The sequence below is a fragment of the Protomyctophum parallelum genome (assembly GCF_964188405.1).
Source record: "Protomyctophum parallelum genome assembly, chromosome: 3".
NCBI classification, from domain to species: domain Eukaryota; kingdom Metazoa; phylum Chordata; class Actinopteri; order Myctophiformes; family Myctophidae; genus Protomyctophum; species Protomyctophum parallelum.
In genome coordinates, this window is record NC_139698.1 from 3,907,051 (window position 1) to 3,919,866 (window position 12,816).

Sequence of the window (12,816 nt, forward strand, 5' to 3'; positions counted from 1 at the left end):
GGTCTTCCCCGGAGTCTCCTCCCAGTGGGACGTGCCTCAAGGACCTCCCTAGGGAGACGCCTGAGAGGCATTCTAACCCGAACTGCCTAAACTGGCTCCTTTCCAGTACAATACAATACATACAAAAAGGGATTGGACCAAGTACAGAGCTGCAGGGATAGCCTGGTCAAAGTGGTCAAAATAAGGTTTTATTCATAAAAAAAAGTGATGGATAGCACCTGTAAATTACTTGAATTTAGAAGTAGACCTAACCTAACCCTAAACTAAACCCAACCCCTCAAACGTGCTCTCCCAGAGTGCTCGTCGAACCCATCTGATCAGCTGGCTGGCTGAAGCTGAAACTGAAGTTTCCACCGTTGGAATGAACAAAGATTAGATTAGATTTACTACAGAGGATTTGTACAGTGTAGATTCCAAGCAATTGAAGGAGTTCACCCAAAAAAATGACTCATAGTTAATCGATGACACAGCCCATGAATCCTTGAATTGATGTACATGTATTGTTTTAGTTTTTGGCACATTCCCGAGCCAATAATTTGACCCGCATTTGAGAGTCAAATGCAGGTCATTTTATTGGCTTAAGAATGCGATAAAAAAACAACAAAGAAATCTCCGGGAATTCAAGGCTTCCACAGAGTGTTTAATTGATAGAAAATAGGTAATATTTTGGGGCGAACTACTCAAGAAAAATAGAAATCAAATGGGGGTCCATGGAGTTGAAAAAGTTGAGAAACAGTGAGCGATCGAACCGGGAACATGGGGGGGGGGGGGGGATCCAGGGATTGAGCCAAAACGCAGACAGACCCAAAGCTCCCTGGAGACTGTAGAAGGTGCTCACCTAAGGAAAGGAAAGGTACCATGTTTACCCAGGTTAACTGGACTAAGGAAAGGAAAGGTACCATGTTTACCCAGGGTAACTGGACTAAGGAAAGGAAAGGTACTATGTTTACCCAGGTTAACTGGACTAAGGAAAGGAAAGGTACTATGTTTACCCAGGTTAACTGGACTATAAGCTCAATAACTTGTTTACAGCCAGGCCCTGCTCATAGAACATTTCATGGTAGGGGTTCAATGCCTTGTCCAAGGGCACTTCAGCGGTGGTCATTTTAATGTGCCGGTCCGGGGATACGAACTATAGCGACCTTCCGATATCAAGACCACGCTCCGCAAACCGTTCGGCCACCGCTGCCTTAAGGGCATCAGGGTGCATCAAAATGTAAATAATAAAAAACATAACATGGCTCCGTTGTGAGTTTAACCCCATAGTAACGACAAGGACAATTGGAACGGGCCTGGAAGGCCTTCTTGTCCTTCACTTCTTTCCCGGCTAAAAAAAGAATCCTGCTGTGGCCGGAGACGGGAAGATGTGTACTGACTTTTAACCCATTCTGACCTGAGATCAGATTCTAAAAGATGTCTTCTACATCCTGACAGTTTTCCATTCTGACCTGAGATCAGATTCTAAAAAATGTCTTCTACATCCTGACAGTTTTCCATTCTGACCTGAGATCAGATTCTAAAAAATGTCTTCTACATCCGGACAGTTTTCCATTCTGACCTGAGATCAGATTCTAAAAAATGTCTTCTACATCCTGACAGTTTTCCATTCTGACCTGAGATCAGATTCTAAAAAATGTCTTCTACATCCTGACAGTTTTCCATTCTGACCTGAGATCAGATTCTAGAAATGTCTTCTACATCCTGACAGTTTTCCATTCTGACCTGAGATCAGATTCTAAAAAATGTCTTCTACATCCTGACAGTTTTCCATTCTGACCTGAGATCAGATTCTAAAAAATGTCTTCTACATCCTGACAGTTTTCCATTCTGACCTGAGATCAGATTCTAAAAAATGTCTTCTAGATCCTGACAGTTTTCCATTCTGACCTGAGATCAGATTCTAAAAAATGTCTTCTACATCCTGACAGTTTTCCATTCTGACCTGAGATCAGATTCTAGAAATGTCTTCTACATCCTGACAGTTTTCCATTCTGACCTGAGATCAGATTCTAAAAAATGTCTTCTACATCCTGACAGTTTTCCATTCTGACCTGAGATCAGATTCTAAAAGATGTCTTCTACATCCTGACAGTTTTCCATTCTGACCTGAGATCAGATTCTAAAAAATGTCTTCTACATCCTGACAGTTTTCCATTCTGACCTGAGATCAGATTCTAAAAAATGTCTTCTACATCCTGACAGTTTTCAATCTGACCTGAGATCAGATTCTAAAAAATGTCTTCTACATCCTGACAGTTTTCCATTCTGACCTGAGATCAGATTCTAGAAATGTCTTCTACATCCTGACAGTTTTCCATTCTGACCTGAGATCAGATTCTAGGTTGTCTGGTAATCAGTGTAGTTGCTTCGACTCCATGTGCCAAAGTGTATTTGAGCAAGACGGTTAACAACTTAAAGCAGGTACTAATTGATTATAGTGTCCGAATAGAGATTGAAAAGGAGTAAAAGTAGTACTAGTAAAAGTAGGGAAGACCCCTCCACCTCCTATTTCAACACGTCTTGGCAACCATCAGCAGGAAGGAGGCTGAATTCCCCCTGTAGGACCAATTGGGTATATCAAATCAATAAAAATGTAACGTGAGGATTTGATCTCTGCAACCATTGATGATGATCCCCAATTATGGTCCCCTGAGGACGATTTAAGCGAAATGTTACGGTTCAGGTCCTGAAAATGCTCCGCCTATAGAAATCCGCCTATATGTTCACCTAAACATATGCTCAGCTTGTTCTCATGTATGTCATGTGTTCACGTGTTGTCCATGTGTCATCTCCATATCACAGACTGTTCACGTGTTGTTGTCCATGTGTCATCTCCATATCACATACTGTTCACGTGTTGTTGTTCATGTGTCATCTCCATATCACATACTGTTCACGTGTTGTTGTCCATGTGTCATCTTCATATCACATACTCTTCACGTGTTGTTGTCCATGTGTCATCTCCATATCACAGACTGTTCACATGTTTGTTGTCCATGTGTCATCTCCATATCACAGACTGTTCACATGTTTGTTGTCCATGTGTCATCTCCATATCACAGACTGTTCACGTGTTGTTGTCCACGTGTCATCTCCATATCACAGACTGTTCACGTGTTGTTGTCCATGTGTCATCTCCATATCACAGACTGTTCACGTGTTGTCCATGTGTCATCTCCATATCACAGACTGTTCACGTGTTGTCCACGTGTCATCTCCATATCACAGACTGTTCACGTGTTGTTGTCCATGTGTCATCTCCATATCACAGACTGTTCACGTGTTGTTGTCCACGTGTCATCTCCATATCACAGACTGTTCACGTGTTGTTGTCCACGTGTCATCTCCATATCACAGACTGTTCACGTGTTGTTGTCCACGTGTCATCTCCATATCACAGACTGTTCACGTGTTGTTGTCCACGTGTCATCTCCATATCACAGACTGTTCACGTGTTGTTGTCCACGTGTCATCTCCATATCACAGACTGTTCACGTGTTTGTTGTCCATGTGTCATCTCCATATCACAGACTGTTCACGTGTTGTTGTCCACGTGTCATCTCCATATCACAGACTGTTCACATGTTTGTTGTCCATGTGTCATCTCCATATCACAGACTGTTCACGTGTTGTTGTCCACGTGTCATCTCCATATCACAGACTGTTCACGTGTTGTTGTCCACGTGTCATCTCCATATCACAGACTGTTCACGTGTTGTTGTCCATGTGTCATCTCCATATCACATACTGTTCACGTGTTGTTGTCCATGTGTCATCTCCATATCACAGACTGTTCACGTGTTGTTGTCCACGTGTCATCTCCATATCACATACTGTTCACGTGTTGTTGTCCACGTGTCATCTCCATATCACAGACTGTTCACGTGTTGTCCATGTGTCATCTCCATATCACAGACTGTTCACATGTTTGTTGTCCACGTGTCATCTCCATATCACATACTGTTCACGTGTTGTTGTCCACGTGTCATCTCCATATCACAGACTGTTCACGTGTTGTCCATGTGTCATCTCCATATCACAGACTGTTCACGTGTTGTCCATGTGTCATCTCCATATCACAGACTGTTCACATGTTTGTTGTCCACGTGTCATCTCCATATCACAGACTGTTCACGTGTTGTCCATGTGTCATCTCCATATCACAGACTGTTCACGTGTTGTTGTCCATGTGTCATCTCCATATCACAGACTGTTCACGTGTTGTCCATGTGTCATCTCCATATCACAGACTGTTCACGTGTTGTCCACGTGTCATCTCCATATCACAGACTGTTCACGTGTTGTTGTCCATGTGTCATCTCCATATCACAGACTGTTCACGTGTTGTTGTCCATGTGTCATCTCCATATCACAGACTGTTCACGTGTTGTTGTCCACGTGTCATCTCCATATCAGAGACTGTTCACGTGTTGTTGTCCACGTGTCATCTCCATATCACAGACTGTTCACGTGTTGTTGTCCATGTGTCATCTCCATATCACAGACTGTTCACGTGTTGTTGTCCACGTGTCATCTCCATATCACAGACTGTTCACGTGTTGTTGTCCATGTGTCATCTCCATATCACAGACTGTTCACGTGTTGTTGTCCACGTGTCATCTCCATATCACAAACTGTTCACAACACGTGGAAAAAAAATGCATGCAAGAGCTACTCCTCAGGCCTACTGGCGGCATGGCTCTGGTCACAGGATTAACCCCCAGACACAAAAACCTACACACAAAAACCCCCACACACACACGCACACACACACAGACACACACAGACACGCACAGACCCTAGCTCTTCTATGTGGATGTGTCACGGCCCAGTCCATCTATACAGACAAAAAAACCAATTTGTTATACATTCTATCAACGGTGTGTCCACACACTCCCGGTGGACCTCTCCCTGTCCCCCAGACAACTGTTACCAGGCCTGGGGGGACCTCTCCCTGTCCCCCAGACAACTGTTACCTGCAGGCCTGGGGGGGACCTCTCCCTGTCCCCCAGAAAACTGTTACCTGCAGGCCTGGGGGGACCTCTCCCTGTCCCCCAGACAACTGTTACCAGGCCTGGGGGGGGACCTCTCCCTGTCCCCCAGACAACTGTTACCTGCAGACCTGGGGGGACCTCTCCCTGTCCCCCAGACAACTGTTACCAGGCCTGGGGGGGAAAAAAAGGACCATGTTGTATTTCTCGGGGAAAAAGGCAAAACGTTGACGTACCAATAACAAAGGAAAAAAAACCTGGGTCTGGGTAACAAAAAAACGTGTTCTAGGTGTGATATATTTGAGACTTGAGAGATTTTAGAGACTTTTTTCATGTGATTTGTGTCCGTGTGTTCAGCGACCTCTGGGTCAAAGTTCCGTCTCCTGTCCTTTCCGGTCTGATAGAATCAGTGTTCTATGTCTATGTCTGTGTCTGTGTGCGTCATGGCCTTATGTGTCATACCTCTAGATGTGCTGTATGCCTGTCGCCAACTCAACACTAGTAACATTTGTGGTAGTCTCGCGTGGCCAGACTCTTTGCCTCCGAACAAATTTTCAAGTGCTTCCTCCGGTCATACAAAGCCTGGCGAGTCACGGAAGCTCTTTGGACGATTAAGGGAGAAAGCGGATGCAAAACGCGCACATTTATCCTGATATAACTTAAAATCGTCGAAAGCATATATATATATATATATAGCTCGCTCCGTTCACGGAAATATATTTAAAAACATTTTAGCCATTTTAGCATTCGGAGAATGTTGGAATAGTCGTCTGGCTACACGTGAGACTTTTAAGATTCTGGTAACTTCGTCATGAAAGTCCAGGAAGGATGGGTCCCTGTCCGCCTCCGATTCCCTCCCTGGCTGCTTTTCTCAGTGCAAAGATGTCCCGCTTGCCGTTGATGGCCGCGTTGATCACGTGCCCCGCGTACTGCTGGAACTGGGTCTCCTCTTCGCAGTCGCGCTCCAGCCTCTGTGTCGCAAATTCAATCTGCTCGTTTATCAGTTTCCGCTCCCTGGCTTTCTTCTCCGCCATTTGCTTCTCTAAGTCGGCGTCGCAGAGCCTCCGGCCGTCCTTCCCGGCCTGCTGCTGCTTCCTGAGGTACATCCTGTCCTGGTGTTCGTACAGCGCGGTCAGCATGGCGTTGGTCTTGACCCCCATCTCGGCGATGTCCCTCCGGTGGAATTCATTTGCCTTGATGAGTCTCTTCCGCTCCTGGTCCTGCTGCGTGGCCTGAAGGCCGTCGTAGACGATGGACCTGATGCTCTGCTCCTCTTTCAGCTTCTCCTGCCGGTTGTCTCTCCAGAGCTTCAGGTGTTTCTGGTGTTTCACCACGCTGTTCTTCCTCTTCTCCTCTTCCATCAGCAGGTCCACCTGATGGCGCTTCTGCATCCTTCCCTTCAGTTTGATCTGCGCCTCCCAGCCCTTCAGCGCCTCGGTGGACTTCAGGGCGCTGTGTATCCGGTGGACGCGGTCCGTGTTGCAGAACTGCAGGGCCTTGGCTTTGGTCACAAACCTCTGGGCCTCGTTCATCTTCTTGTATCTGGCCGCCCACTCCGCCTGGGACTCATCCACGTTGACGTAATTCTCCCTCTGATATTTGGCCTTCTCGATGTCGGTTAACCTGTCGCTCAGTCGCCGTTGTCCCTCGTTGGCGTCCCGGACGTACTTCGCCTCCAGGTCGGCCGCCGCTTCCGTCAGAGCCTTCCGCTCCTTCTTCTCGTGATACTTGGCTTCCTCTAGTTTCTGATACTTGGCCTCCTCCACGTCGAACCTTCTCTGCTCCGCGCTGTCCTCCCGATCCCGAATGTACTTCGCCTTGAGTTGAGCCTCCGCTTTTTCAATGTCTTTCCGATCCCTCCGTTGCTGATATTTGGCTTCGTCCTCCATATCTTGCTCGTCGACCCAAGTCACGTTCCTCGTCGTCTCGTGAGGTTTCTTCTGCGTCTGACCGTCGTCCGTGGTGCTTTGCCGCTTGTTCAGCAGCTTGTTTGCGATCTGGTGTGCCTGCTCTTCTCGGTGGTGGATCCTCCGCCATTCCGCCTTTGGCCACACGGAGCACAGATCCTCTATGGGTCGTACTGGCCTCTCCAGCTTTGCACGCGCCTTTAGACGACCGAGCGATACCGCCATGATAAGTATGATTCTCTGCTGTACTAAATGGTGTCGGGCGACGCTGTGCCATTATATGGAGACGCTCGGTGACGTCACCGCTCAGTCTCCATATCCAGGTCACCCATGGCGGGGACGTGCACATCGATGGGGGCTTCAGCCCCTCCCCCTTTATAAGTTGTAAGTAAGTAGCCTTGCAGGAGCCTATCTCCTGTTTCTGTAGCGTGAGGCAGCTTGATGTCCAAGTACACCCCCTGGACATGACGCTAGTATGTCGTCGCAGGGACTTACCCCCAATTCAACCCTTGGTGCTGAGTGTCAAGCAGGGAGGCACTGGGTCCCATTTTTACAGTCTTTGGTATGACCCGGCCGGGGATCGAACCCCGACCTCCCAGTCTCAGGGCGGACACTCTAACCACAAGTCCACTGAGCTGGTCCTGCCCCTTTATACCCGTCTGTAAAACAACTGCCCTCTCCAGACCACGAATGCAGCGTTTACGACATGGTGAAAGGAATGCCACACTCCATATTCCATGCCATGCCGGAAGGAAGGCACCATTCCTGAACTTGAACATAGCATTTTGCACACCACCACATCTCCACTATAGGTAAAGAATGCACACCACATCTCCACTATAGGTAAAGAATGCATAAGTGTGAGAGAGTTTGAACAAAATGGGTTACAAAATCATGAGATAATAAATATAGGAGAAACATTTATAGGAATAGGTGTGAGAGAGAGGTATTTATTGTACAATAAATATTCAAATGGAAGAAGACAAATCACACCCGTGTGAAGTGAGGGGCGCTAATATATTAAAGTCTAACTGATGTTGATTAGGTGATGTAAAACAAACGGTGCCAACACAAACATTAAACGCCACTAACAATAAAGAGACAATATGACGTAATGAGGCACATTACTATTAGGATTGATTGATTGATTGATTGAAAATATTTATTCTACAGTTTGTATAATTACAGTACATTTTAAGCACAAACTCAATACAAAGACTGTTAACTGTGAGTGGACGACCCAATTAAGCATTACACTTGTTTACAACAGGGTCCACCTTGTTCAATTCATCAAAACATTTAGATACATACAAATAGACACTTCTATATAGTCAAAGAACAGAACAGGAATTCATCATAAAGGAAGCAAAAAGGGAAAGGATACATATACAGTGAGGGGAAAGGGGGGGTGGGGGGGATGTCAATTATCTTCACCAATGTGTGTGTAAAGGTGTCTACTAACATATCTATAGTCACCAATGTGTTTGTAAAGATATGTTAGTAGACACCTTTACAAACACATTGGTGACTATAGATATGTTGGTAGACACCTTTACAAACACATTGGTGACTATAGATATGTTAGTAGACACCTTTACAAACACATTGGTGACTATAGATATGTTGGTAGACACCTTTACAAACACATTGGTGACTATAGATATGTTGGTAGACACCTTTACAAACACATTGGTGACTATAGATATGTTAGTAGACACCTTTACAAACACATTGGTGACTATAGATATGTTGGTAGACACCTTTACAAACACATTGGTGACTATAGATATGTTGGTAGACACCTTTACAAACACATTGGTGACTATAGATATGTTAGTAGACACCTTTACAAACACATTGGTGACTATAGATATGTTAGTAGACACCTTTACAAACACATTGGTGACTATAGATATGTTAGTAGACACCTTTACAAACACATTGGTGACTATAGATATGTTGGTAGACACCTTTACAAACACATTGGTGACTATAGATATGTTAGTAGACACCTTTACAAACACATTGGTGACTATAGATATGTTGGTAGACACCTTTACAAACACATTGGTGACTATAGATATGTTAGTAGACACCTTTACAAACACATTGGTGACTATAGATATGTTAGTAGACACCTTTACAAACACATTGGTGACTATAGATATGTTGGTAGACACCTTTACAAACACATTGGTGACTATAGATATGTTGGTAGACACCTTTACAAACACATTGGTGACTATAGATATGTTGGTAGACACCTTTACAAACACATTGGTGACTATAGATATGTTAGTAGACACCTTTACAAACACATTGGTGACTATAGATATGTTAGTAGACACCTTTACAAACACATTGGTGACTATAGATATGTTAGTAGACACCTTTACAAACACATTGGTGACTATAGATATGTTAGTAGACACCTTTACAAACACATTGGTGACTATAGATATGTTAGTAGACACCTTTACAAACACATTGGTGACTATAGATATGTTAGTAGACACCTTTACAAACACATTGGTGACTATAGATATGTTGGTAGACACCTTTACAAACACATTGGTGACTATAGATATGTTAGTAGACACCTTTACACACACATTGGTGACTATAGATATGTTAGTAGACACCTTTACAAACACATTGGTGACTATAGATATGTTAGTAGACACCTTTACAAACACATTGGTGACTATAGATATGTTAGTAGACACCTTTACAAACACATTGGTGACTATAGATATGTTAGTAGACACCTTTACACACACATTGGTGACTATAGATATGTTAGTAGACACCTTTACAAACACATTGGTGACTATAGATATGTTAGTAGACACCTTTACACACACATTGGTGACTATAGATATGTTAGTAGACACCTTTACAAACACATTGGTGACTATAGATATGTTAGTAGACACCTTTACAAACACATTAGTGACTATAGATATGTTAGTAGACACCTTTACAAACACATTGGTGACTATAGATATGTTAGTAGACACCTTTACAAACACATTGGTGACTATAGATATGTTAGTAGACACCTTTACAAACACATTGGTGACTATAGATATGTTAGTAGACACCTTTACAAACACATTGGTGACTATAGATATGTTGGTAGACACCTTTACAAACACATTGGTGACTATAGATATGTTAGTAGACACCTTTACAAACACATTGGTGACTATAGATATGTTAGTAGACACCTTTACAAACACATTGGTGACTATAGATATGTTAGTAGACACCTTTACAAACACATTGGTGACTATAGATATGTTAGTAGACATAAAGATATGTTAGTAGACATAAAGTGGTCCTTTAACTCTGACTGGGGAGAGAGTCTGTGAGATGGAGGCTGATCACCATTACATCCTGATGTGAAGTGAAAGGAAATATTTCTAAAGAAGAGGGAGAAAGGTTTGTAATGAATGATAATGTGTACATTATGGACAATCAAAATCAGTTGGACATATTTCATTAGGATGGTGTGTTGTTGATTATACTGACATGTTGAATGTTGACATGGCAACACTGACTATATGAAGAAAATTAAAACATGTTCCAGGGACCACCCAGAAGCAAAGGTCTGCATGAGTTAAAACCGTTCACTGTGAAAGGATATATTATTCAAAGACTCGCGCCACATTTTCAAGATTTTTCAAAAATCGCAGACCTACAAGCTCGTAGCGCGCCACTCGGTGGCGCGCTACGAGCTTGTAGATCTGCTATTTTTCAACAGCTAAAGCATGGCACAATGCTTAAAACACCAAAAGCGGTTCCCGTACCTAAAAAAGGAAGATGGAAAAAATAAACTGAATGAAATGAAAAAACATCATTACTGCATCAAAAGTTATCAACTATTAGGCCTACTACTAAAAAAACATTCTCCAGTCACAAATAAATTTAAAATAGTTTCACAATGTAAAAAAGTGCGAAAGAAATATTTCAATCTTCAAAAAGTTTAAAAGATTTATCCTTATCCATTAAAAGGACTATTAGTCTTTAATTCAGCTTCGGATTTGTTAATCGACTGATTGAATCAGCCAACAGTAAAATCAGGCCTATAATGATTAGAAACATGATCAGCTAGTATGAATTAATTAGCATACTATAATGATCAGCTAGTATGAATTAGCATACTAATGACCTCAGTACACTGGAACAATGCTGCTGCCCTCAGGAATACTTCAAACAATATGATATACGACCTGATTGACATACTCCAGAGCCTCAGATATAGACAGTTACGCAAATTGCGTTCACTTCATGGGGCTTCAGTCCTCTCCTACAGTACGTAGACTTCTATTGAGCGTGGGGACAACCAACTGGGACAAGTCCTAGACCGGAAGTAAGCAGAAATGCATTGGACCCAGGCAACCCAGGCAGATTTAATGATCTTAAATCCCTTTATTTTAGATTGTTTTGTAGTAATAGTACAACATAAACATTGCAGATACTTTAGTTGTCAGGGGTTGTCACTGTACAATACTTTAAAACAGTTGTCATGTTGCACACGCTTAAAAATAGCTCTTATTTGCGCCGCCCCTCGTTGAAAACAATGTATTTCCAACTCCAGCTTGTCTCAGTTCAGGCTGCATGAACAGGCCCAGAGCGCTCGATTTCTACCCCCTCAATATCGTAACTCTTCTATTAGATGGCTCTGGTATACTCGGCTGCCATGGTGGTAAACTGACAGCAAATTATGATTTAGTCTTTTGAATAGCACACCATTTAGTTTTAGTTCTATTTTAGTCACCTGAAATTGTTTAGTCTTAGTTCATCTTAGTCGACTAAATATAAGAAATCTTGGTCATTTAGTCTTAATGCTGTGTTCATTTTGAAGTGAATTTTTAGTCTTTTGAATGAAACACCATTTAGTTGTAGTCCTATTTTATTCACCTGAAATTGTTTAGTGTTCACAAGCATCTATTGAAATGAGTACTTCAGTGATGCTTGTCGTGGCAATAATCACGTTAAACCACACCCTCTCGTGTAATATTGCTTAAGTATACGACGATTACAAAAGTGGTTTTCAAACTTCTTAGTCTCAGGTCACTCCTACCTCTTCATCTGCAGTGCTTCTCAACCAGTGGTCCTTGAGGGGGTCCCAGGTGGTCCGGGGACCACCAGTGGTCCTTGAGGGGGTCCCAGGTGGTCCGGGGACCACCAGTGGTCCTTGAGGGGGTTCCAGGTGGTCCGGGGACCACCAGTGGTCCTTGAGGGGGTCCCAGGTGGTCCGGGGACCACCAGTGGTCCATGAGGGGGTTCCAGGTGGTCCGGGGACCACCAGTGGTCCTTGAGGGGGTCCCAGGTGGTCCGGGGACCACCAGTGGTCCATGAGGGGGTTCCGGGTGGTCCCCGGCTGACTATAGATATGTTGGTAGACACCTTTACAAACACATTGGTGACTATAGATATGTTAGTAGACACCTTTACAAACACATTGGTGACTATAGATATGTTGGTAGACACCTTTACACACACATTGGTGACTATAGATATGTTAGTAGACACCTTTACAAACACATTGGTGACTATAGATATGTTAGTAGACTCCTTTACAAACACAGTGGTGACTATAGATATGTTAGTAGACACCTTTACAAACACATTGGTGACTATAGATATGTTAGTAGACACCTTTACAAACACATTGGTGACTATAGATATGTTAGTAGACACCTTTACAAACACATTGGTGACTATAGATATGTTAGTAGACACCTTTACAAACACATTGGTGACTATAGATATGTTAGTAGACACCTTTACAAACACATTGGTGACTATAGATATGTTAGTAGACACCTTTACAAACACATTGGTGACTATAGATATGTTAGTAGACACCTTTACAAACACATTGGTGACTATAGATATGTTAGTAGACA